This window comes from Eptesicus fuscus, chromosome 19 (assembly GCF_027574615.1).
Source record: "Eptesicus fuscus isolate TK198812 chromosome 19, DD_ASM_mEF_20220401, whole genome shotgun sequence".
NCBI classification, from domain to species: Eukaryota; Metazoa; Chordata; class Mammalia; order Chiroptera; family Vespertilionidae; genus Eptesicus; species Eptesicus fuscus.
In genome coordinates this window covers 50,954,305-50,980,441 of record NC_072491.1, presented here as the reverse complement: position 1 = coordinate 50,980,441, position 26,137 = coordinate 50,954,305, and the positions used below count along the sequence as shown (strand labels likewise).

General features: G+C 53.8%; 1 protein-coding gene across 1 annotated transcript in view; it reads right to left on the bottom strand.

Annotated features, from left to right (window-relative positions):
* PAG1 (phosphoprotein membrane anchor with glycosphingolipid microdomains 1) overlaps positions 1 to 26,137 on the bottom strand; it is a 119,251-nt gene that overhangs the window by 40,479 nt on the left and 52,635 nt on the right. The window contains exon 2 of the mRNA XM_054708668.1: positions 9,528 to 9,617. The gene's annotated coding sequence lies outside the window, so the exon portion shown is untranslated. The remainder of the gene's footprint in view (positions 1 to 9,527; positions 9,618 to 26,137) is intronic.

Sequence of the window (26,137 nt, the reverse complement as noted above, 5' to 3'; positions counted from 1 at the left end):
CCTTAAACATAATTAGGTGTTCAAAATTTTATTGTCCTAAATTAAAATAACACTTAACACTATAAATTATCCTATCTAATAAAAGAGCAATATGCAAATTGACTGTCACTCCAACACACAAGATGGCTGCCCATGTGGTCAAAGATGGCTGCCCCCATGTGGACACAAGATGGCCGCCACAAGATGGCCAGCAGGGGAGGGCCGTTGGGAGGGATCAGGCCAGCAGGGGAGGGCAGTTGTGAGCGATCAGGCCAGCAGGGGAGGGCAGTTGGGAGGGACCAGGCCTGCAAGGGAAGGCAGTTGGGGGTGACCAGGCCAGCAGTGGAGGGAAGTTGGGGCAACCGGGCCTGCAGGGAAGGGCGGTTGAGGGGGACCCAGGCCTGCAGGGGAGAGCAGTTGTGGGGGGGGGGAGACCAGGCCTGTAGGGGAGGGCAGTTAGGCGTGACCAGGCCTGCAGGGGAGGGCAGTTAGGGGCAAACAGGCTGGCAGGGGAGCAGTTAGGCATCAATCAGGCTGGCAGGGGAGTGGTTAGGGGGTGATCAGGCTGTCAGGCAGAAGCGATTAGGGGCAATCAGGAAGGCAGGCAGGCGAGCAGTTGGGAGCCAGCAGTCCTGGATTGTGAGAGGGATCCCAGATTGGAGAGGGTACATGCTGGGCTGAGGGACACCTCCCGCCCCCCCCCCCCCACATGAATTTCGTGCACTGGGCCTCTAGTCCTATCTAATAATAGAGTAACATGTAAATTACCATCACTCCGCTACGCCCACGATTGGGCGGCAGGAGGCTGGGGGGCGGGACTCGGGGTGGCCTATCCGGCCATTGAGAGGCACGGATCCGCTGCCACTGAGGGGGCTACCCTGTGCCTCTGACCGGCCAGATCCGCGGCCGCTGAGGGGGCCTGCCGCAGACACCCAGCTGCGCCTCTCAACGGCAGGGTAGCCAGGTGTCCGCGGCAGCCCCCCTCAGTGGCCGTTGAGAGGCGCAGGGGGCGGGAGTCCCTCCCCCTGCGCCTCTCAACAGCAGGGTAGCCCCCTCAGCGGCCGCGGACCATCAAAAGTGGGGGAGTTGGGTGCCTGTCTGCTCCGGCACCAGGCCTTTCAGAAGCCTCCGGCTAGCCGGAGGCTTCTGAAAGGCCTGGTGCACCAGCAGACAGGCACCCAGCTCCACCGCGAAAAGCGAAAGCGTGTAGGGGACCCTGCATGTGCATGATTCAGTCATGCACTGGGCCTCTAGTATTAAATAAAAATTCAAACTAAATTGCATTTAAGCCTATCTAAAAGCATATTAACCTAAAACCTTTGTTTGAAAATGTACCTCATATGAACAATAACACTATCACAAATTAGGGGATAATTTAATACGATTTTGAGTTCAGATTCAGTGTGGATAATTTAAAAAATTATGGTCTTGTCTTCATGCATAAATGACTCTCACATGTCAACAATGTTATTTTCAGGGACTATTCTTTTTTGGCAGAGTTCACAAGTGCTGAGAAACGACTACCCTTATGCTATAAACTATGTAATCACGTAAAATGCGTTCGTGCCAAGGTTTCATCTTCAATGAATTCCATAGCTGCAATCACAAGCAGACCTCCCACGCATATTCGGAGTCAGAATTTTCCAAACCACAGAGTCCCCGAGGGAAAAATGTGGTTTGACCCCGATTTCACAGAAACGGAACGTGAAGCTTGTGGAGGTTCAACAGGTCAAGCAGGGCTCCCGACATCGATGGCCTGGGAACGGAGCCCGGGCCTCGGCGCCTGCGGCCTCGCCTCTCTGGATGGGCATGGGGGAGGGAGGGAGGGGGGTGGGGGGAGACGGACGCGGCTGGTGGTCTGCCCGGGCTCTGCCAGCCTCTGCTGCAGATGGCAGTGTTCACAGGTGACTGACTTCGGCATCAGCAGAAATCGTTATCGCTTTCTACTCCAATTCTTATTCCCAGACAGGCTGGAATCCATTTAATACTTTAGTTATAAATACAGTTACTGTGTTTTTTCTAGTCTGATATTAACTTTTACATGAGCATGGTACCTTTGTTAGAATTAGTGAACCAATATTGGTACATTTGTTATTCAGATTTCAAATTAATTCAGACTTCCTTCATTTTTGCCTGATGTCATTTTGCGGGGGGTGGGGGGTGGGTTGTTTCAGGAAGCCATTCAGGGCACCACATCATGTATAGTTCAGACTGTGTGTGTGTGTGTGTGTGTGAGAGAGAGAGAGAGAGAGAGAGAGAGAGAGAGAGAGAAAGAAAGAGAGAGAGAGAGAGAGAGAGAGAGAGAGAGAGGATATAAATATCTCAAATATGTTTCTTTTTTCCAGCCAATGAAGAGAAAAATCCTACACGTTACTGTTCTCATTTTCTCTAATACAAAACAAAAGGGCCTATGTGAATGAAGTGATCTGGAATTTCAATTATGAGTAAAACACTATGGATAAGAGGAAGGTTAGGTTTTTAAAAACTGACATTTGGAGGGACCTAGAAACAGGCCTCTGACGTGCGGATTAACAAGCACAGCATGAGGCAGAGCCGTGTGAGAATTCAGGGTAGTCAAAGGCAGTGACCACAGAACTACAGCAATGCAGAAGAAAGAAGTAATCTTGTGCAATTTGTCATCATTTACATTAGGCGAGTCAGCATTTTTAAAATCCATAGAAATGCAGTTAAGAGTTTTCTTGCCAATCCTATATAATAAAAGAGTAATATGCAAATTGACCCTAACGGTGGAACAACCGGTCGCTATGATGTGCACTGACCACCAGGGACAAGCTCCTGTGTTGAGCGTCTGCCCCCTGGTGGTCATTGCACTCCCACAGGGGGAGCGCCGCTCAGCCACAAGCTCCGTTGACGGTGCGCGTGCAGTGGTGGGGGTGGCGGGAGCCTCTCCCGCCTCCTCGGCAACGCTAAGGATGTCCAACATCCCCCGAGGGCTCCCGGGCTGCCAGAGGGATGTCTGACTGCCAGCTTAGGCCTGTTCCCCTGGGGAGTGGGCCTAAGCTGGCAGGTGGACATCCCCTGAGGGCTCCCGGACTGTGAGAGGGTGCAGGCTGGGCTGAGGAATGCCCCCCCACCAGTGCACAAATTTTTATGCACCAGGCCTCTAGTATTTGTATAAAACATTTTCCAAATGAGACTGATTCCTCTTACCCTGAAATAAATTGTTAGATTACAACAGAGAATGTTGAAGCGTTGCCTTCCCTCACAGACGTGCCAACGCCTGACTGCGTGCCGCTGTACTGTAAATAGGGAAATTCAAACGCTAAAACGTTCTCCAAGTTGCCAAACACAGTTCCCGGGCACCTCCTTGCTGATGAAAGTGAAAGCTAATTCACGAGTAGCGCTGCGCGCACACCAAGTAGCTTCGTGGAAAGACGTCCATTCATATGTTCCTTTGCCCTGAGTTCACACCCACTGAAACGCTTCCCTGGACCTCCCCTGACGTTTCACTGAAGACGCTGGATGGAGCTGAAGGCCTCAGTGGCAGCGCGCCAGTGGCCGCACCCCCACCGCCAGCCCCGGTGGGCTCCCCCGTCGCTTTGTCTGACTGCCCATCCCCAGGACATTTCTTCCGCCTCGAGGGACCCGACATTCTGCATCTGGCTTTGGGGAGTCACAGGAACATTCTGAGAAACCTGCCACAAGCAAATCCATTTGATTCTGTGTAACCTCTGTCTCCCAACATGCTTGGCCATAAGTGAGCCCTCTGTCCTCCTGTGGGGCATGCGGGGAGCTGCACCATGAACACGCGAGCACCCTGCGTGCTGGCTAAGGGCGCCCCGGGAGGCTGTGTCCACCCCCAGCGGGGGAGGGAGCACGGCACACGTGCATTCACGGACACGTCCCTGCAGTCGGACCACCACCGGCTCAGACCTTCGCAGGACCAGGATGGGAGGTCCAGGACCCGCCCCTGAAAAGGGTGTTGGAAAGGGCCAGCGACCTCCCTGGCCCCCGAGAGCTGCGGGTGCCCCACGCAGGCACGTGACGCAGCACAGCTCGCCCTGCGGCCTGGGCTGTGGTGAGCAGGCCCGGGGGCAGCACGCAGCCGGAACCTGCACCCACTCCGAGTGCACCACGCGTGTCCTGTGTGGGGACGGCAGGGTGTTCTAGACCCTGAAGGGACGTGCGCGTCAGGCAGATCTGGTGCGGTGCAGGGGGTGCCTGCGGTGGGACGCACAGAGCCCCGGCCCGACTCTGGCGCAGACGACCCAGTGCCGGTGTGTCCACGCGCACCAGCTGGGGGGCCCTCGCCCCAGAGCCCTCTCTGAGTGGCTGAACATTCGCCGAGGGCCCAGGCAGTGTTCGCCTTGAAGTCAGTGCCGTCTCAGGGTCCGTCCAACGGACCGGCGTCAGCAGTGGCCACTCGTTTCCCCTGTCGCTACACGTTCCTTTCATAACAGACACAGACGGCACATGACACTCGCTCCCCACTCCCAGACGCCAGGCCTGATGGCTACAGGATCCATGCCCCGATGTGAGAGGCACACGCTGGCTCAGCTGCCTGCGCGCTCCCCGCCGTGCTTCTGGGCGCACCACGGCCACGCGCTGTGGGAGCCAGGATGTCACCAACACAAGCGAAGGACTGGGCAGGGCCCAGTGGTCACTGTGGGCTCCAGCAGAAAGGAACAAGGCAGGACGGGCCGGCAGCCACTGCAAACTCACCAGGCCCCCGGAGCCCCGGCGCAGCGGCAAACACGCCCGGCTCCCCACCCCCCTCACCAGCCCTTAACCCGGGTGTTAAAAATCCTATCTAATAATAGACAAATATGCAAATTGACCGCACCTTCGCTACACACAAACCACGCCCACCAGCCAAGCCACGCCTACCAGCCAATCAGGACGAGTATGCAAATTACCCCAACAAAGATGGTGGCTAATTTGCATATCAAGACAGCGTCGAAAGAAGCCAAGAGCTGCAGAAGGGAGTAAAGCTTCGAAGAAGCAAGCAAGCCGGGGGGGGTGGGAGGAGAAGGGAGGAGCTAAGTCAGGGCCCGGGGGAAGGGAAAAGCAGGCGGGCTGGCGGAGAAGGCAGGGCGGGCGACAAGGGAGGAGCGGAGGCGGGGTAGAGTGCAGCAGGAAATCCTATTGCAGGATTTTTCCTGCAACGGGAACGCTAGTAATCAAATAAAAGCTGCTTCTAAGCCAGACCAGATAAATAATGAAACAGACTGGAACAATAAAGGGAAAGGTTCGGTAACACCTTGGTTAATTTTCCTTTGTGTGTGTGTGTGTTGTGTGTGTGTGTGTGTTTACTTGAAAATATCATCATGCAAATGTACTTTAAACATTTTTAAAGGGTTGTACAAGAACATCCTTAAGAAGTTGTCCAACACATGGTAAAAGCCTGAGCGTCGGACACACAGAGCAGCAGGTCTGACACAACTGGCACCGTGACGCAGCAATGACCCCCTTCGGGCAGGAGACATGGCTGACAGGTGTGGCCTGTGGCCCACGGTACCTGACAGCATCACACCGGGAATTATAGAAAAGTCACCATTTATGTGAATAATTCTTGTAAACATATGCAAGCAGGCTTTCCGAATGCAGTGAGACTGGGCGATGACACCCCTTTGAGCTTAGGGAGCCAGGCCTGGAGCGAGGCTGGGCTGGGCTGGGCTGGTGCACCTGCTCTGCAGTCCCACCTCTCCTGCCCGCTGGCTATGAGCATGGAGCCTGCGGCCCGACAGCAGCCTTTTCTGCTCCACTAAGCAACACACACGTGTGCACGTGCACACACATGCACAGGAGTCCCCAGGAACCTGGAGCCACCAGGCACTTCGGCGTCCTGTCCGCAGTTCCTGTGCTGGGAGGCGGGGGTGAAGGGCCAGCCGTGGTCTCCACTCCTGCTGGGGCAGTTTTCAGGCTGCGCAGGCTCTGAGCCTTCCAGGCCCCACTGGCTGTCTTTCATGTGCTAACCTCCTGGGCGTGGCACCCCCCACAGGGCGGGCCTCACCTGAAGGCAGTGCCTGGCTGGGAGTTTATAAAGTACTAGAGGCCTGGTGAACGAAATTCCTGCACTGGAGGGGGGGCTCCCTCAGCCCAGCCTGCCCCCTCTCACAATCTGGGAGCCCTCAGGGGATGTCCTACTGACGGCTTAGGCCTGCTCCCCATGGCCTCTGCGGGAGGCAACTGGGCTGATCAGGGGAAGGCGCCAGCCCCATCACCCCGCTGCTGCAGCCACTGCCAGACACCACAGCCGCCAAGGTGTTTTCATCAACACGAACTCCAGTCCCTTCACCGTGAAAAAATGACAACTTTCCTTAGGCATTTTCAAGATGTGTCTTTCATAGGATATGACATTTCTTTCTTTCTTTTTTTTATTCTCCCCTGAGGATATTTTTCCATTGATTTTTAGAGAGTGTGGAAGAGAGAGGGAGAGACAGAGAGAAACATCAATGTGAGAGGGACACTTCGATTGGTTGCCTCCTGCATGAGCCCTGACCTGGGCCCCAGCCAGGGAGGAGCTGGCAACCTAGGTACATGCCCTTGATCAGAATCAAACCCGGACCCTGCAGTCAGCAGGCTGAGGCTCTATCCACTGAGCAAAACCGGCTAGGGCAGGATATGACATTTCTTAGCCCTCCAGCAGCAGACCTTCGTTTTTTTCCTCTAGATCACCTTCTTGGATTCTTATTACCCAAGTTACCAAGAACACTGTGAGTGGCGTGCTGGGAGCTTTAGCCAATGAGCAGTCAGAAAAGGTGTTTCCTCTGCAGCTCATGCGCAGACGTGGGACTGCTGGAACGCCGCGGTGTGTCTGCTCTGGGCCTGCTCCAGCCGTGCCGTGGCAGTTTGGCCAGGCCCCCCTGTGTGTGTGTCCGCTCCGGGCCTGCGCCATCCATGGCTTGCCTCACCATACACGCAGTCCCCTCCCACCCATCTGCACGTGCAGTCTCCTCCTGAGCCGGTCGTAACTGTTACAGTGTCCCGGCTAATTTGCATATTACCTCTTTTTATATATAAATATTTCTTTTATATATATATATTTATATATATATATATATTTATATATATTAAATATTTATATATATATTTCTTTTTTTCTTTATTGATTAAGGTTTTACATATGTGTCCTTATCCCCCCATTGTCCCCCCACCCCTGCTCATGTCCTCACCCCCCTAATGTCTGTGTCCATTGGTTATGCTTATATATGCATGCATATAAGTCCTTTGGTTGAACTTTTACTCCCCACCCCATACCCTGCCTTCCTTCTGAGGTTTGACAGTCTGACCAATACTTCTCTGCCTCTGGATCTGTTTTTATTCATCAGTTTATGTTGTTCATTAGTTCATTATATTCCACAAATGAGTGAGATCATCTGTTATTTATCTTTCTCTGACTGGCTTATTTCGCTTAGCCTAATGCTCTACATCAAAGTAAAAAGCTTCTGCACAGCAAAAGAAACCATCAAAAAAACAACAAGAAAGCCCACTGCATGGGAGAGCATATTTGCCAATGTTATCTCTGACAAGGGTTTAATCTTCAACATTTACAGGGAACTTATACAACTAATAAAAGGAAGATAAACAATCCAAACAAAAAATGGGCAACGGACCTAAAGAGATACTTTTCAAAAGAAGACAGAAGAAAGGCCAAGAGACGCATGAAAACATGCTCAAAGTCACTAATCATCTGAGAGATGCAAATCAAAATGACAATGCGGTACCATCTCACACCTGTCAGAATGGCAATCAACAAACGACAAGTGTTGGCGAGGATGCGGAGAAAAAGGAACCCTCGTGCACTGCTGGTGGGAATGCAGACGGGTGCAGCCACTGTGGAGAACAGTATGGAGTTTCCTCAAAAAACTGAAAATGGAACTCCCATTTGACCCAGTGATCCCACTTCTAGGAATATATCCCAAGAAACTAGAAACACCAATTAGAAAGAATATATGCACCCCTATGTTAATAGCAGCACAATTCACCATAGCTAAGATTTGGGAACAGCCTAAGTGCGCATCAGCAGATGAGTGGATTAGAAAACTGTGGTACATCTACACAATGGAATACTGCGCTGCTGTAAAAAGGAAGAAACTCCTACCATGTGCAACAGCATGGATGGACCTGGAGAGCATTATGTAGTATCTCCACACGCCATGGTCGAATTCCCGCCACTGCAGGATTAAAGCAGGCACACTGCTACTACCTCGCAGACTTTTCTCAGGTTACTCAGTATAATGCAATGTGAAGAAAACGTCTCTTCAAGGAAACAATTTCCCCAAATCGGGACCCGCGTCTACACAATGAGAAGCTGGCAAAGGGTCTTTTTTAACCCTCTCAGCTGGCACACAGCTGCGGCGCCTGCGCCTTCTCCCTGCTCTGCTCTGGCCCGTGCAGTGTGCACAGAGCTGCCAGCCCTGTCAGCGAACAATGTCCTCTCTGTCAGAACAGAGGAGCCAGCCGCACGGCAAAACCCCCTCCGACGCCCCCCCTCTGCTCCCCGGGAAAGGACAGCCAGGCTGGAAGGATCCCCCTCCCCCATCTGAACTCCCTTCCAGCAAGCTAGGGACCCAGACATGGCAACGGTATGTCGACTGCCAACAGGGAAAGTCGACAAGTTTCCTTTCTTTTAAACTGGAGCATATATTTCTGTGTGTGTGTGAGTGTGTGTGTGTGTGTGTGCGCGCGCGCGCACACGCGCGTGCCTGGATAGCTTTATCAGGAGGAAGGAGGCGTTTCATCAGACATAATTCAGGGCTGAGCAAAAGCAGCTTTTAGCTCCAGACGGAGCAGCCCCAGGGGATGTCACAGAAATGACACAGCAATTTGTGCGAGAATATTGGCAGCTAACTCAGGATCGCTGGAGCTGACTCCGAATCCAGCTGCTTCTGCCCAGCCTTTATTCCCGCTGAGCTCACGATTCGTGAAGGAAGCGCCTGCAGTTACTGCTCCAAAAGTACAGTGTGACGCTCTCAGACTTCTCTTTGTGCATCTGCCTGTCTGCCGTCTGACACACACACACACACACACACACACACACACACACACACCTCCCCCTCCCCCCAAAAGCAGCATTAAAATATGATTTTCCCAGCCATTCACTGCATGGAGCAATTGTTAGTGACCGACGAAAGGCATTTTCATTAAAGAAGAGCATGGCTCTCTCACGTCTGTCAGAGTCACAAGTCTTAGTTGGTGTAAAACATTCGGGTGCGCGTTTCCCCCCCCCCTGTGACGTGACTACGGTCTGCATTTCATCTTAACCTCTGGAGGGAACCACCTAACTCTTGGCTCATAAAAGATCAAGTGCTATTTGTGTAGTCGAACCACACTGGCATTGGTTTGCATGGATCTCTAAGAACCGTCCCCTCCGCTCCCTTTTCCCACACAGGATGAGCCCAGCTCAGCGAGCCCCAGATTCTGACGGGTGCTCCTGGAAACAGTGCCGGCGGGCAGCCGCCCCCTGTGCCTCCTCTGCCTCCCACCCCAGGCGCCTCGCAGACTAAACAACAGGCCTTTGTGCGATCCCCCCGCGGCTGGCCAACGCTAACGGCGGCCGCTGCCTGGTACAGGGTGATGTTTACCTTGGAGAAAACTGTGTCCCTGCAACTCTTCGCAGCGCCGGCAGCGCCGTGGCCCTGAAATGCTGTGAGGGCTCCCTCTTCCTTGCTGGCCTGCAACCAAAGAGGGAGAGAGAGTCAGGGTAAGGCAGATGGCTCAAGAAGGGGGAAGACTCTTGTCCTGTTCACTGTAAATCTATGCCAAATGCTGGGCTTTCTATTCCTTCCTGCAAAGCGAGGAAAAGCTACGGGAGGAAATCAAAAGTCTTTTCCAAAATCACAGCCAAGTCAGTCTCTTCAAATACACACTCGCTCCCTCCATATGCCTCCCAGTTTCACGGCCTCTGTGCTACTGTAGTGACATCACATTCAGGTAACTTATCTGAGACCCAAGTCAGGGGCTTTATGCTTTGGGGGGAGGCGAGCTGGGCTTTCCTGGCAAAATGTCTTATTAAAAGGCGCGGCATGAGCCGTGGGACCCGAAGGACACGCAGGCCTCTTAGTCCCGAGTCGTTCCCCCGCCCTCCCACGGAGGACACGGGGAACAGGCGACAAGTGGACACCCCCAGGGGTGCCCTCCTTCACTGCCCTCCCGGCTCGTCGGGCCCCTCGGTCCACCTGCCATTGCGGCCCTGCTCTGTTCCCGGCGCCCAGCCTGTCCTCTGAGCCCCTCTCCTCTCCAGCTCTCGGCCTGTCCTCCAGCAAATGCCTGGCATGGAACGTGTGTTTCAGGTAAGACGCCATGATAGGTGCTGAGAAGGGAGCGGGGGGTGGGGGGGGGGGAGGGAGAGGGCGGAGATGGCAGAATGAATGAATGAATGAATGAATGGAAGTGTTTATATTCTAGAAGCATCTGGCCATTGACTCAGGCTCAGGACGTTTCCGTTATGTTAGCAGACTGAGGTGCAGCTCCTGAGTCGCAGTATCAAACACGGAGCCTTCTGGGCGCGCACCTGCGGCGCCTTTGTCCCGGGACCACAGGTGGCCGTGGCCCGCGGCCGGCCTCTCCCGTGCCGCTCAGCACCGCGTGGACCTGCGACTCTGCTGCTTCCCTGACGGCTACCAAGTGAGGGACGACCGCCTTCTGTGGGCCGATGCAGGCAGCTACTCGTTCTTTTCTGTTTTAATGCATCTAAATGCCAGACAAAACAGCTCCTCCCACCGCCAGCCATGCTCATTCAGAGGGCAGGGTCCTCACCAGCTCTCGGTGTGAAGAGCTTGCCAGACACAGGTCTTTCCCAAGTCATCTTTCATCTTCCCTTAGGTTACAAGTCACTCTCCTCAACCCCCTAACACACAGACGCTGACAGGTCAGCCTCCCTGAACCCCTAACACAGACGCTGACAGGTCAGCCTCCCCGAACCCCTAACACACAGACGCTGACAGGTCAGCTTCCCCGAACCCCTAACACACAGATACTGACAGGTCAGCTTCCTTGACCCCCAAACACACAGATACTGACAGGTCAGCCTCCCCAACCCCCAAACACACAGACGCTGACAGGTCAGCTTCCCCGACCCCCAAACACACAGATACTGACAGGTCAGCCTCCCCGACCCCCAAACACACAGACGCTGACAGGTCACCCTCCCCGAACCCCTAACACACAGACGCTGACAGGAGGATTCCATCTGAACACCTCCCTACTCCCCATGTCATCACGGTCAGTCCCAGAGAACTCTCCTGAATTCATTAGAAACATGAGCAACATTTGGTTACCTAGCCCGGTCAGTTTTTCCCAGTGGTTGGAGCATCAGCCCTCTGACTGAAGGGTCTCAGGTTTGATTCTCCAGACAAGGGCACATACCTCAGTTGCAGGCTTAATCCCTGGTTCCGGTCTGGGCACGTGCAGGAGGCAACCAATCGATGTGTCTCACATTAATGTTTTTTTCTATCTCTTTCTCTCCCGTTCTCTCCCCTGCCCCTCCCTCCCCTCCACTTTCTCTAAAGAAATCAATGGAAAAAAATATCCTAGGGTGAGGATAAAAAAAAAAAAAAAGATTTGGTTACCTAAATCAAGTTGCTGCAGCAGAAAAATAAAAAAATAAGAAGTTTTTTTAAAAAAAATGCCAAATCTTATTACTATGCATCAGCAATATGTTCACCTATGCTTTTGCTATTACTAGATAGGAATAGAGCCTGATTTAAGAATTGAATACATGATGGGACAGTTAATTTAGTAACATAAAAGTGGTATATAATTTTGCATTTTCAAAATTGCATTTCATAAATTAAAAATATTAATAGGAAACAAGGTAATGAAGACGTGTGGTACTGGCCTAGCATAGACATACGGATCGATGGAATGGAAAACAGCTTCCAGAAATAAGCCCATATACCTATGGCCAACGGATTTTTGACAAAGGTGCCAAGACTATTCAATGAGGAAAAATAGTCTTTTCAACAGAAGGTTCTGGGAGAAAGTTCTTCTGCCATTTGCAAAAGAATGAATTTGGACTCTTAAAAAAGTTACATAAAAATTTAATAAATTTGAGAACATTTAATCACAAAGGTATATGTGCTCCTATGTCCTTGCACCATTATTCACAGTAGCCAAGATATGAAAACAACTGAAGTGTCCTTTGATGGATGATTAAAGAAGATGTGGTACATACTAGTATATGGTATGGAATACTGCTCGGCTGTAAGAAAAGATGAAATACTGCCATTTGTGACAACATGGATGGACTTTGAGAATATCATGCTAAGAGAAATAAGTCAGTCAGAAAAAGTTAAGAACCATATGATTTCACTCCCATGTGGGATATAAAACTGAAACTCACGGACAGAGACAATAGTGTGGTGGTTACCAGAGGGAGGGGTGGGGAGGTAGTGAAGGGTAACATGGTGATGGAAGATGATCTGACTTTGGGTGCTGGGCACACAATGCAGTACACAGATGATGGATTACAGAAACGTACACTGAAACCGACATAACTTAAACCGATGCCACCCCAATAAACTTAATGTTTAAAAGTTAATATAAAGACCATATAAAGTAGAGACCATATAAAAATGTTACTCAAAATGGATCAAATAAGTTTAAGAGCTAAAACTAAAAACTCTTAGAAGAAAACATATGAGTAAATTTCATGAGCTCAGATTTGGAGTTTCGGATATGACACCAAAAGCACAAGCAACAAAAGGGAAACAGATACGCTGGACTTCATCAGAATCGAAAAGGCGTGTGCTCTAAAGCAGCGGTCGCCAACCTTTCAGACCTCAGGGACCACCAGCGGTCCGAGGACCACCGGCTGGCGACCGCTGCTCTAAAGGACACGGTGAGGAAAGTGCACACACAGGCGAGATCGTGAGGAAATATGGGAAGTCATGCCCAACAAAGGACGTTTATCTATAATACATAAAGAATTCTTGTAATAACAAGACAATCCAACCAAAAATAGGCAAAGGGTCAGAACAGACACTCCCCAGATATACAATGGCCAATAAGTACACGAAAAGATGCTCAGCATCATTAGTCCTCAAGGAAACGCCGACCAAAATCACAGCGAGATACCACTTCCTATGCACTAGGATGGCTGGAATAAAAAAGTCCAAGATGGTGACAAGTGTTGGTGAGGACGTGGGGAGATCAGAACCCTCATGCCCTGCTGATGGGAACTTGAAAACAGCCTGGTTGTTCCTCAAACAGTTCAACGTAGGAGTCACCTTTGGACCCTGTATTCCCACTCCTACCTGTATACCAAGAGAATGAAAGACATGTCCATACAAAAACGTAGACATGGATTCATAGCAGCACTATTCATAACAGCCCCAAAGTGCAAACAATACAAGTACCCACCAACTGGTGAACGGATAAATGAAATGTGGTATATCCACAGAAAAGAGTACCATTTCGCCATAAAATGAAGCATTCATACATGTCATAACAGCCCTAGCTGGTTTGGCTCAGTAGGTAGAGTGTCGGCCTGCGGACCAAAGGGTCTGGGTTCGATTCCGGTCAAGGGCACATATCTTGGTTGCAGACTCCTCCCTGGCCTAAAGGTGTGTGCTCGTGCAGGAGGCAACCAATTGATGTGTTTCTCTCACATCCATGTTTCTCTCTGTCTTTTCCTCTCTCTTCCACTCTCTAAAAATCAATGGAAAAATATCCTTGGGTAAGGATTAAAAACACACACACACAAAAAAACCCCAACAATATACATGTCATAACATGAACAACCCTTGAAAACATGCTGGGTGAAAGAATCCAGTCACAACCCCTACACACACGACAGGATCACATTCACTTGACATGTACCAGGGTGTTCCTGCCCCGTGACCAAGCTCAAGGGCCTCTCTGCCGATGCAGCAGCTCCTTGGGGAGAGCAGAGCGGACGTGTTCTCCCGGCCAGAAAGCCTGAGATCACAGCAGCGTTCCCCACCGGCTGCGTCACCTGCTGCCACCCAGGGGTCTCACATGCAACGAAGGCAAATCCAATTCCTTCCAGATGCTCCCCGCCTGCGTTTCTGCGATTTGATTGGTGGTGGCGCTCACACCCTCTCTGTCTCCGGCCATTGCAAGAATGCTGAGATGCTTTTGAAAGTTCCTCTCGGGGCTGGCACAGCTGCCCCCTCCCAGCCTCAGCCGCGATGTCCTGCCCAGGGAGGCCCAGCGCCGACGGGACAGGACTAGGGCCAGCAGTGGAGCCTTCTTCCAGGAAGCGAGCAGTTATGGACCGGTCCCTCTGGACACACTTACCAGCCAGTTATTAATCCAGCTCATTGTGCACATGTCCGCTTTGTCCAAATGACTGATGTTAGCAATTTAACACCCATAGGGTAAAAGAAGTCGAACACACCTATACACAAACGCACACGATTTCTTGTTAATTCTACGATGGGTTTAATAAATTGTCAACGCAATAGAGATGAACCTCAAAGCAGAGACATTTCCTTCCATTAAAATTTCAATACGCAGCCCTTCTGAGAATCGTGCAGGAAAATGACACTAAGCATGCTCACGGCACTGCCTTTAAAGGGGTGGTGGGACAGCGGGGTGGGCTGCGATGGGCCAGGAACCATTGGTTTCCTTCCCTCTCCTGCCTTCTCAACCCTCGGCTGCACTTCTCTGCGGCTGAGCTCCCGCCCCAGCTGCCGTCCTCACGGCCCAGCCTTCCGGCATTTCCTGTTAACAGTGCTTCCTGCGCCACCTCCTGCTTCATCTCTCTCAGCCCTGACAGCTGCAACCCTGACGCGTGCAAAGCAACAGTCCATTAAGAAAGAAGCGTTTTCCGGGGTTTCGCTTTTTCCTTATTGAGAACAGAAAAATGGAAGAAACGAGAAAGGACAGCCCGTGCGTGGGGTGCAAGGAGAGGCCACCATGGAGGTAAAATGAAGAAGGAAAAGGATTAAGCATCACAGTCATGGCACTGGCAACTAGCTGCCTGGAGTCCCTTTCAACGTGCGGCGAGGGAGAGACCCCTTCCAAGGAGACCCCTGCAGAACTAGTCCTTTCTGTCTGCCCTCAACAGGTGTTGCCATGGTAACTGGAGGTGAGAAAATTTATACAAAAGCACCATGGGAGGGGGGGAGGGGTAAGACAGGTGCAAAACTAACGTCAGACCGAAGAGGACCAGCAACCCAAGGCCTGCGGGCCACTGGTCAGGTGTTGGCGTGTGAACATGATGCTGCAGGGACAGGCGGCAGGAGTGACAGGAGCGTGGTCCCGACCCCTGTGAACAGTTTGGCTTTTGGGTGACTTTGGGGAGAGCTGCCGTTGTGTACTTTTCTGTCTGAAAAGTCTAGAAAGTGCAGGTCGAGCGGTGAATGCCTCCACTGCGCTTCTCCCTCCGGCAGGTGGTGACTTTGGTGACAATTTCTCTGATTTCTTCCTTCAGACGAGACGTGAGCCTCGCCTGCTGTGGATCAGTGAGCGGCGGATGGATGGCTCTCTCTTCCTGTGAACAATCAGCCGCACCTGCGGGCCTGGCGCGGGACAGCTTCGGAGCCGGCCGGGACCAGACCCCCTTCCGGGCCTCTGTCCACTGCTCAGGCTTAGTGCAGTAGGTAGGCCACAGAGTTAGCATCCCCACATATTCGCCTCATGAGTAACGACATAACAATGACCACTCCTGAAATGAAATTCTGCATGTTCGCACTGTAAGCTAGTCATTGGTGCCCCTCCTCACCGAAGGGCTCTCCCCCCCTCATTTATCCAGCTTTCCATTGACGTTCAAAGGACCCTCCACTCAGTCAGCAGCACAGGTTAGTTTATTAGGGAAACAAGTGTTTGAAGGACAGTGTGAAGGCTCAGTCTGAGACACATCGGTGTCCCCGGGGATGTGCGGCTTGGGCCAGCAGACGTCAGAGTGTTTGTGCAGATGAACTCACCTCCTCCCTAGGATCCGGAATCACCGGTTCCCCTTCAAAGGGTCGGCCTGAGGCTCAAACACGCTAATGAGTAAGACTGCGTTTTGTCCACAAACAGTAAAACACTAGCTGCTGTTGGAACTACTGCTGCCACTTGTCTTGCGAGCTTTCTGCTGTGTTCATGTTCCCGGCTGCACATGTCTGATGACATGTAGGCCACGGACTGTCACATGATGTCGCTGGCTCTGTCCTCGCCATCGTTTGAAGGTGCTTATCTGATTTGGACGCCGTTGTTTCCTGTTAGTTCCTTTTCTTGACACTGTTGTCTTCAGGTTGGCAGGTTAGTATCACAGGAGTGTGTGTGTGTGAGTGTGTGTGTGTGTGTGCACATGTGCAGAGAGGCTAAGGGAGGGAAGAGAGAGAGAAGGTCGCCAAGAAGGGAAAGGAGAGGAGAGGGCCTGGCAGGTGGAAGGAAGTCTCTCTCCGTTGCAGATGTCCTGCCCCTGAGAGCTCTTCTTCGAGCGCTGGATGGAGGTCCGGGGAGGAAGTTATGTGGCCTCCAACACTCTCCCGCCGGAGCCAGGGTCCCCGCACGGGGCTCCCTTTCTCCAATGATCAGGCCGCAGGGTCTGCCGATTGTGGCCGAAGAGGCGCAAGTCCTCTGATTCTCAAACCAAAACTCACAGACCGCTGGTCCAGGAAACACATACCCGTCTTTTTGGTCGGCTCCCTCTTTAAAACGCTGCTCTGTGCTTGTGAGAGTCCGCATTCCTGTGTCCCCACTTCACCCTGTCGCTCAGCCCTTTCCCTTCCTCCCCACGCTCTGCTCATCACCTTCCCTTGGTGGCCACGCCCCAGGTGCCGCCTCCTGACATCTGTTACAGCAAATGCCCGGTCCTGTTACAATGCACGCTTACTGAGCAGGTCACAGAACACAGGCAGGTATGTTATATTGAAAAGGGGCCCTCACCTTACTGCCCAACCCCTTCTCCCCTACAGGTGAACAGGGTGAGAGGTGAGTAAACACTTTTTTTAAAGGTCTGGGAAGATACAAAGATGAAGAGGCAATAGTTTTCTTTCTTTGTTATATATACACTAGAGGCACTCAGGGGGTCTCTTAGCCCAGCCTGCATGCTCTCACAATCCGGGACCCCTCGGGTAGGGTCCAGTCCCATCACAGCATGGCTCTGGTTCCCCGGGCCTGCGGGCTGGGGGCGCAGGGAGGGACCAAGAGGCCAGTCCAATCACAGCATGGCTCCGTTCCCATAGCTTCCTTCCACCGCTGCACTGTGGGCAGCCGGGACCCAGGACTGACTCCCGCCACGGGCCGCTGGGACCCAGGACTGACTTCCGCCGTGCTGGCTGGGACCCAGGACTGACTTACGCCGTGCTGGCTGGGACCCTAGCCTGGTGTTCGGTCCCAGCCAGCACGTCTGGACATTTAGGTTGTGACGGACCCTAGCTCTTTATATATTATAGAGGCCTGGTGCACGAAATTTGTGCACGGGGGTGGGAGGGTGTCCCTCACCCAGCCTGCACCCTCTCCAATCTGGGACCCCTCGAGGGATGTCCGACGGGCAGTCAGACATCCCTCTCACAATCCAGGACTGCTGGCTCCCAACTACTCGCCTGCCTGCCTTCCTGATTGCCCCTAACCGCTTCTGCCTGCCAGCCTGATCACCCTCTAACCACTCCCCTGCCAGCCTGATTGATGCCTAACTGCTCCCCTGGCAGCCTGTTTGCCCCCAACTTCCCTCCTCTGCTGGCCTGGTCACCCCTAACTGCCCTCTCCTGCAGGGTTGATCACCTCCAACTGCCCTCCCTTGCAGGCCTGATGCCTCCGAACTGCCCTCCCCTGCTGGCCATCTTGTGGTGGCCATCTTATGTCCACATGGGGGCAGGATCTTTGACCACATGGGGGCAGCTATATTGTGTATTGGAGTGATGGTCAATCTGCATATTACTCTTTTATTAGATAGGATAGAAGCCTGGTGCACGGGTGGGGGCTGGCTGGTTTGCCCTGAAGGGTGTCCTGGATCAGGGTGGGGGTTTCCTTCGGGTGTGGGGCGGCCTGAACGAGGGGCCTGTGGTGGTTTGCAGGCCAGCCACGCCCCTTGGCGACCCAAGCAGAGGCCCTCGTATCTGGAATTTATTTACCTTCTACAATTGAAACTTTGTATCCTGGAGCGGAGCCAAGCCTGCTGCTCCCTCTGGGGCAGCAGCCATTTCTGTTTGGATTTGTTTACCTTCTATAATTGAAACTTTGTAGCCTTGAGTGGAGGCTTAGGCCAGCCAGGGAAGGCGGAAAGCTTGGCTTCTTCTATCGCCTTGGAAACCCAAGCCTCCCTCCTACTTTCTCCGTGCCTGTAGCCATCTTGGTTGGGTTAATTTGCATACTCGCTCTGATTGGCTGGTGGGTGTGGCTTGTGGGCGTAGCAGAGTTAGGGTCAATTTGCATATTACTCTTTTATTAGGTAGGACTAGTGACCCAGAGTGCGAAATTGCACAAGACCCAGACCCATGGGAAATTGTGCAAGACCCGGGACTCCAGACCCCGCTACGCTGCGGGACTCCCCCGAGTCCCACTGGTGCCACAGGATGCAGCCCCTCCCACCCACGCGTGCCTTGCCTCGCACGCAGCCTCCTGGTGACCGGTCTTTGGTCGTTACAGCATTAGGGCCACTGGGTTTTTATAATATAGGTGATAGGCCCTGCCCTAGGCATTCTTCAGCACTTTCTTTGTATTCATTTCCTGCATCTTAGAGAACTTTCCATGCTAGCACATATGTGGAGGGCTGTCTTATTCCTTTTAACCACAGCGCGTTCAATGGTATGAATATACTAGACACCTGGGCATTTCCACGCCAGTGCAGACTTAGAGGGGGTGGTTTTCCTCTATTAGAAACAATGTTACAATGGCTACACTTGTATGCCTATCTCTGCTGCCCAAGCCAAGACCACGTGGAGCTACCAGAACTGGAAGACCCTTCCGACAGGTCCCGGAGGGACGGTGGCCCTGCCCACACCTCGGCCCGGAGTTCTAGCTCCAGAACTGAGACAATCAATGTCGGTGGTTCTCAGCCACAGCGTGTGGTCCTCTGTCACAGCAGCCACAGGAAACTGCCACAGGGGTGGGGTCCCACCTCTCAGCACCGCACCCGGCACCCCTCACCCAGCGGCCCCGCCCTCAGAATCCTCTACCTGTCCTAGGAGCACTACTGTCATCTCTCCAGTCCAAAGGCTCTCAGAGGCTTCCTACCTCCTTGCTTTTGAACACACTGGTTGCTCTACCTAAATCTACCCCCCGTCCCCCCAAGCTTTATCACTGCACGTAGCTCACGCCGGTACCTCCTTTAGGAGTGCTTTCTGGCATTCTCCTTCCCCATTTGCCTCCCCATGTAACTGACTGTCTTCATGCGTCCCTTCTGCGCACACGGAGAGTATCTACTGTTTATGCTCATTCGTGCCCTCTGCTCCGTGGTGACATGGCTGAGGGTAGAGCCGTTCCTTGTATCCTAGCAGCGTCCCTGCACGCAGAACGTCCAGACTGTCCGAAGCGCAGGGCTATGAGCCATAAGCGAGTCCCCGCAGGCTTTAGTCAGCGCCTCCTGCACAGCGAGGGGAAGCGTAGGGGGCCGGCTGGCTGCACGGGCCCAGGCTCACGCCTGACAGCGGCTGAGCGGGCCCGTCCACACGGGACTGCGGCTATTTGCAGTTTGTCGTTATTTTTATGCGATTCACATCAGGTACTGTCAAGTCTGGCAGACTGGAGGCGTGGAAGGGGGGCCAGGGGGAGGGGGTGACAGCTAAGGTGGGAGGGGTTTCCTATAAGAATGTTTTAAAATGGACTGTGATGATGGCTGCCAAACTGTGAACACGGGGAGCCACTGAGCTGAACACTTCCAGAGACTGACCTATAACTCAAGAAAGCTGTTTAAGAAAAAACATCACCGTTCACTCAGCCCAGCCCAGTCCGCCAGAATTGCGGTGAAAACACGTCTGCTTTTCAGGAGCCAAGCATCCACACAGGAAAGAAAATGAGCTGTGCACGAGTGAAAAGCAAGCCAGCAAAGGCCCACCCACCCCCGGCCAGTGCGGCAGCCCTCAGCAAGCGGCGGGCCGGCCCTCAGCAAGCGGCGGGCCGGGTGTGGCGTCGGCCCGGACTCTGCCGGCCCGAGGCCCAGACACAGCGCAGGAGTAGACCCAGAACGTGCCCTCTTGTCTCGAAGAACAGATTCTCTTCTCTGCGGGTCCTGTTCGAGATACACTTAGTTCAAAAACTGGGAGCACTAGGAGGGAACCGAGATAAAATGACAGCCCAGGAGGGAACTCTTACAATCTCCGAAGTTCAGGTGCTGGAGGGGTGTCAGTAAACAACTCTCTAGGGGTGCAGGATACACCCTGCTTTACTCCTTGCGCTGAGAGGTGTGCTCCCTTTTTACTGACGCCGTTTAGGAACAAACCTGATGCAATGGCGGGAATAACACAGCCCACGCGGCAAACCCTTCCCGACTGATGGCGCTGCCCCAGCCCCTTTGTGAGGACCCTGCTCTGGAGACAGGGTGCTGAGCTCACTGCGACCGCAGCCGCTGCCCATCACCCGGCCACGGGCTGTGAACCATCGGAGCGGGCGGCGGGCGGCGGGCGGCGGGCGGCGTCTGCGGGCCCTCCCCAGCGGGCACATGCGTAAGCTTCAGTTTTGAAAACGATCTCAGGGCTCAGTGTTTCTAGAGGGAGATTCACTGTAACCACACACAAGACTTTATCACGGGAGGGAGGAGGGAGTCCTCTCTGCAGCCTGCTCTCCCGGAGGCCCCACTCCAAAAATGAGACTCTGCCACTGAAATCTGATGACTAGCCAGAGTTCAACACATACTATAATTAAATGTAATTAGCCAAGATAAATTATAGACGGAACCATGCAAATATATGAAAAAAATACTCCCAGAATTCAATATGCAAGGATGCAATAAAGGAAGCCCACGTCTCTTACACACATTCACAGAGAAATATGCCAGGTGCTGCTTCTGAACGTGCAGGGGCCAGATGGCCTGCCTGGCCCCTGCACAGGGACCCCAGCCTCCGTGGCCAGGCCCTAGCCCCAGCCCTTGGCCCAGGCTCAGCTTCTGCCTGGGAGCGTCCCTCCCGGCTCCCCTGACCCCCCACTCCCCGTCCGTCCCGGCTCCCCTGCCCCCGTCCCTCCTGGCTCCCCTGGCCTCTGTCCCTCCTGGCTCTCCTGCCCCCGTCCCTCCCAACTCCTGGCTCCCCTGGCCCGTCCCTCCCGGCTCCCCTGGCCCCCGTCCCTCCCGGCTCCCCTGCCCTCTGTTCCTCCCGGCTCCCCTGCCCCCGTCCCTCCCGGCTCCCCTGGCCTCCGTCCCTCCCGGCTCCCCTGGCCCCCGTCCCTCCCGGCTCCCCTGGCCTCCATCCCTCCCGGCTCCCCTGGCCTCCATCCCTCCCGGCTCCCCTGGCCTCTGTAAGTCCCGAGAGTCCTTCTTTGTAAGGCTCGCTCTTTGCCTTTTGCCCAGTCCCTGACATCAAACACCACCAGCCTGCCCTACGTGGGGGTGAACCTTTTTTTCCTGACAGGGTTCAGCCAGATCACACTCTGGCCGCCCACCTCTTCATTTATTCCACTCAAGGGGGGACTCCCTGCTGGGCAGTGTGGGTGTGTGAGCTAGCCTCCAGGGCGCAGTTCCTCTGCTCTCTCTGGGCCATGAGTTCTTCCCTGACCCTCCGTCACCTGAGCTGACCCTCGGCCACAGAGAGGACCGTCCCCGCAGTGTGACCGCTTCACTCTGGGGTCCGTACCAGAGCAACCAGCCAACCTGCCCCAACCTGGCCCTCGCTAGGAATCAGGTGATATTGGGAGCCTCAACTGCCAATCCTTTTATCGTCTCTCATTTTTTTTCCAAACTGGGGAAGGTCCTGGGGGTATCATTACGGTGGTTTCATCGAAGACGCCAGCATCACTCACACATGCAAGTGTCCTTATGCTGACCAGGTGGCCTTCAAAGCGGATGTGAGCCTGTGCCTCCTCTCTCTGCCCGGCGTCGGGCCAGGTCTCGCAAGCCTTTGTCCCCCAGGTCTTCACTGCAGTGCCCAGCATATAGTAAAAGAAACTCAATAGTTTCAATCAGGAAGACATCATAATTTACCTAATAAAAGAGCGACATGCTAATTGACTGTACCTTCGTGACACCCACCAGCCAATCAGGAGTGAGTATGCAAATTAACCCAACAAAGATGGCGGGTTAATGTGCATGCACAGGCACCAAGTGGCTGGGGGCAGGGTTGGATGCTTGCCTTGTTGCCATGGCGATGACGCAGGCCTTCAGCACCACCCCAGCCACTCCTGGCCTCTGGGCAGCATGGGAAGGCAGAAAGGCAGCTCCGGGCTGGAGTGGAAAGGCTGCTCCGGCCAGAGCGAAGGCGGTGCCAGCAGCCAGGGAACGAAGGCCCATTCTTGTATGAATCTTCATTCGTGCATCAGGCCTCTAGTCCAATTATATGAAATGAAAACCAAAACAAAACAGGACTATGGCACTTGTGATCCCAGACACTGGTTGTGATTTTAACAATGCATTTTTGCTATAAAAATACATCCTCACCCAAGGATATGTTTTTATTGATTTTTTAGAGAGAGAAGAAAGGAGGGAGGGAGGGGGGGAGGGGGAGAGAGAGAGAGAGAGAGAGAGAGACAGAGAGAGAGAGAGAGAGAGAGAAGCACCCATGTGAGTGAGAAACATCGACTGCCTGCCTCCCGTATGCACCCTGACTGGGATTGAACCTGCACCCTTTTGGTGTATGGGACGATGCTCCAACCACCTGAGCCCCTGGTCAGGGCTGTCAAGGCGTTTTGGGGGTCACTTAGCAGCAGCGTTGGCATAAAGTTAACACAGGTGGGTGACCTGCAGCGTGAAGTAACTGCACGCTGAGCAAAAAGAATGAATAAACGATACCTTGAGGCTGACTGGTTTCCTCATCTGAACCCACAAGACCTCACTTCAGCCAACCCATCCTCACATTCCCAGCGCACGCAACGTCCTCACATTCCCAGCGCGGAACGTCCCAACATTCCCAGCGCTCAACGTCCCCACATTCACAGCGCGGAACGTCCCCACATTCCCAGCGCAGAACGTCCTCACATTCCCAGCGCTCAACGTCCCCACATTCACAGCGCGGAACGTCCCCACATTCACAGCGCTCAACGTCCCCACATTCACAGCGCTCAACGTCCCCACATTCACAGCGCGGAACGTCCCCACATTCACAGCGCGGAACGTCCCCACATTCACAGCGCGGAACGTCCCCACATTCACAGCGCGGAACGTCCCCACATTCACAGCGCGGAACGTCCCCACATTCACAGCGCGGAACGTCCCCACATTCACAGCGCTCAACGTCCCCACATTCACAGCGCGGAACGTCCCCACATTCACAGCGCGGAACGTCCCCACATTCACAGCGCGGAACGTCCCCACATTCACAGCGCGGAACGTCCCCACATTCACAGCGCGGAACGTCCCCACATTCACAGCGCGGAACGTCCCCACATTCACAGCGCGGAACGTCCCCGCATTCACAGCGCGGAACGTCCCCGCATTCACAGCGCTCAACGTCCCCGCATTCACAGCGCTCAACGTCCCCGCATTCACAGCGCTCAACGTCCCCACATTCACAGCGCTCAACGTCCCCACATTCACAGCGCTCAACGTCCCCACATTCACAGCGCGGAACGTCCCCACATTCACAGCGCTCAACGTCCCCACATTCACAGCGCTCAACGTCCCCACATTCACAGCGCTCAACGTCCCCACATTCACAGCGCAGAACTTCCCCACATTCACAGCGCGGAACGTCCCCACATTCACAGCGCGGAACGTCCCCACATTCACAGCGCTCAACGTCCCCACATTCACAGCGCAGAACGTCCCCACATTCACAGCGCGGAAAGTCCCCACATTCACAGCGCGGAACGTCCCCACATTCACAGCGCGGAACGTCCCCACATTCACAGCGCTCAACGTCCCCACATTCACAACACGGAACGTCCCCACATTCACAGCGCTCAACGTCCCCACATTCACAACACGGAACGTCCCCACATTCACAGCGCTCAACGTCCCCACATTCACAGCGCGGAACGTCCCCACATTCACAGCGCTCAACGTCCCCACATTCACAGCGCGGAACGTCCCCACATTCACAGCGCGGAACGTCCCCACATTCACAGCGCGGAACGTCCCCACATTCACAGCGCGGAACGTCCCCACATTCACAGCGCGGAACGTCCCCACATTCACAGCGCGGAACGTCCCCGCATTCACAGCGCGGAACGTCACCACATTCACAGCGCGGAACGTCCCCACATTCACAGCGCGGAACGTCCCCACATTCACAGCGCTCAACGTCCCCACATTCACAGCGCAGAACGTCCCCACATTCACAGCGCTCAACGTCCCCACATTCACAGCGCAGAACGTCCCCACATTCACAGCGCGGAACGTCCCCACATTCACAGCGCGGAACGTCCCCACATTCACAGCGCTCAACGTCCCCACATTCACAGCGCTCAACGTCCCCACATTCACAGCGCAGAACGTCCCCACATTCACAGCGCTCAACGTCCCCACATTCACAGCGCAGAACGTCCCCACATTCACAGCGCGGAACGTCCCCTCATTCACAGCGCGGAACGTCCCCACATTCACAGCGCTCAACGTCCCCACATTCACAGCGCGGAACGTCCCCACATTCACAGCGCTCAACGTCCCCACATTCACAGCGCGGAACGTCCCCACATTCACAGCGCTCAACGTCCCCACATTCACCGCGCTCAACGTCCCCACATTCACAGCGCGGAGCGTCCCCACATTCACAGCGCTCAACGTCCCCGCATTCACAGCGCGGAACGTCACCACATTCACAGCGCGGAACGTCCCCTCATTCACAGCGCGGAACGTCCCCACATTCACAGCGCGGAACGTCCCCACATTCACAGAGCGGAACGTCCCCACATTCACAGCGCTCAACGTCCCCACATTCACAGCGCGGAACGTCCCCACATTCACAGCGCTCAACGTCCCCGCATTCACAGCACTCAACGTCCCCACATTCACAGCGCGGAACGTCCCCACATTCACAGCGCGGAACGTCCCCACATTCACAGCGCGGAACGTCCCCGCATTCACAGCGCTCAACGTCCCCACATTCACAGCGCGGAACGTCACCACATTCACAGCGCTCAACGTCACTACAATCACAGCGCTCAACGTCACCGCATTCACAGCGCGGAACGTGCTTGCATTCACAGCGCGGAACGTCCTCACAATCACAGCGCTCAACGTCACCACATTCATAGCGCGGAACGTCCCCACATTCACAGCGCTCAACGTCCCCGCATTCACAGCACCCAACGTCCCCACATTCACAGCGCGGAACGTCCCCACATTCACAGAGCGGAACGTCCCCACATTCACACCGCGGAACGTCCCCACATTCACAGCGCTCAACGTCACCACATTCACAGCGCGGAACATCACCACATTCACAGCGCTCAACGTCACTACAATCACAGCGCTCAACGTCACCGCATTCACAGCGCGGAACGTGCTTGCATTCACAGCGCGGAACGTCCTCACAATCACAGCGCTCAACGTCCCCACATTCACAGCGCGGAACGTCTCCACATTCACAGCGCTCAACGTCACCACAATCACAGCGCTCAACGTCCCCACATTCACAGCGCTCAACGTCCCCACAATCAGCGCATGCAACATCACTACATTCATAGTGCGCGGAAGAGTGAATTACGTGGTGTATCCAGGTCTCATCCCCAGCGCAGATGGTAATTCATTCTGAGCCAAGTTCTTACCTACACCTTAAACCTAAATCATACATGCCACCTTAGCCTCTGCTCACATTTCCATGAAACAGCTCTGCATGAGCATAAAAAGCCACTCATGGGAAATGTTGCTGAGAAACAAGGATCCACTCATCTACGTATACGTCTGAGTGCCTTCCCATGAGAAGACAAAAGTAAGGTAAACGCAGAAAGATTACAATGACGTCAAAATAAGCACAGTGATGCAAAAGCTTTAGAGGCCAATTAATATGATAAACTACTAACTACTAATTTCCCTCCAATTTGATTGTTGGCTATCTTTTTTTTAACTTAAATATGCATTTATTGAGCGTTAACTGAATAACGATAGCAACAAACACGTGGCACAGACAAGCAGCAGGAACCACGCAGCAGCAATGCTGGTGACCATTGCTTCTCCAACGCCCTTCCCAGTTTCCAATGCGGTCACGCACTCTCT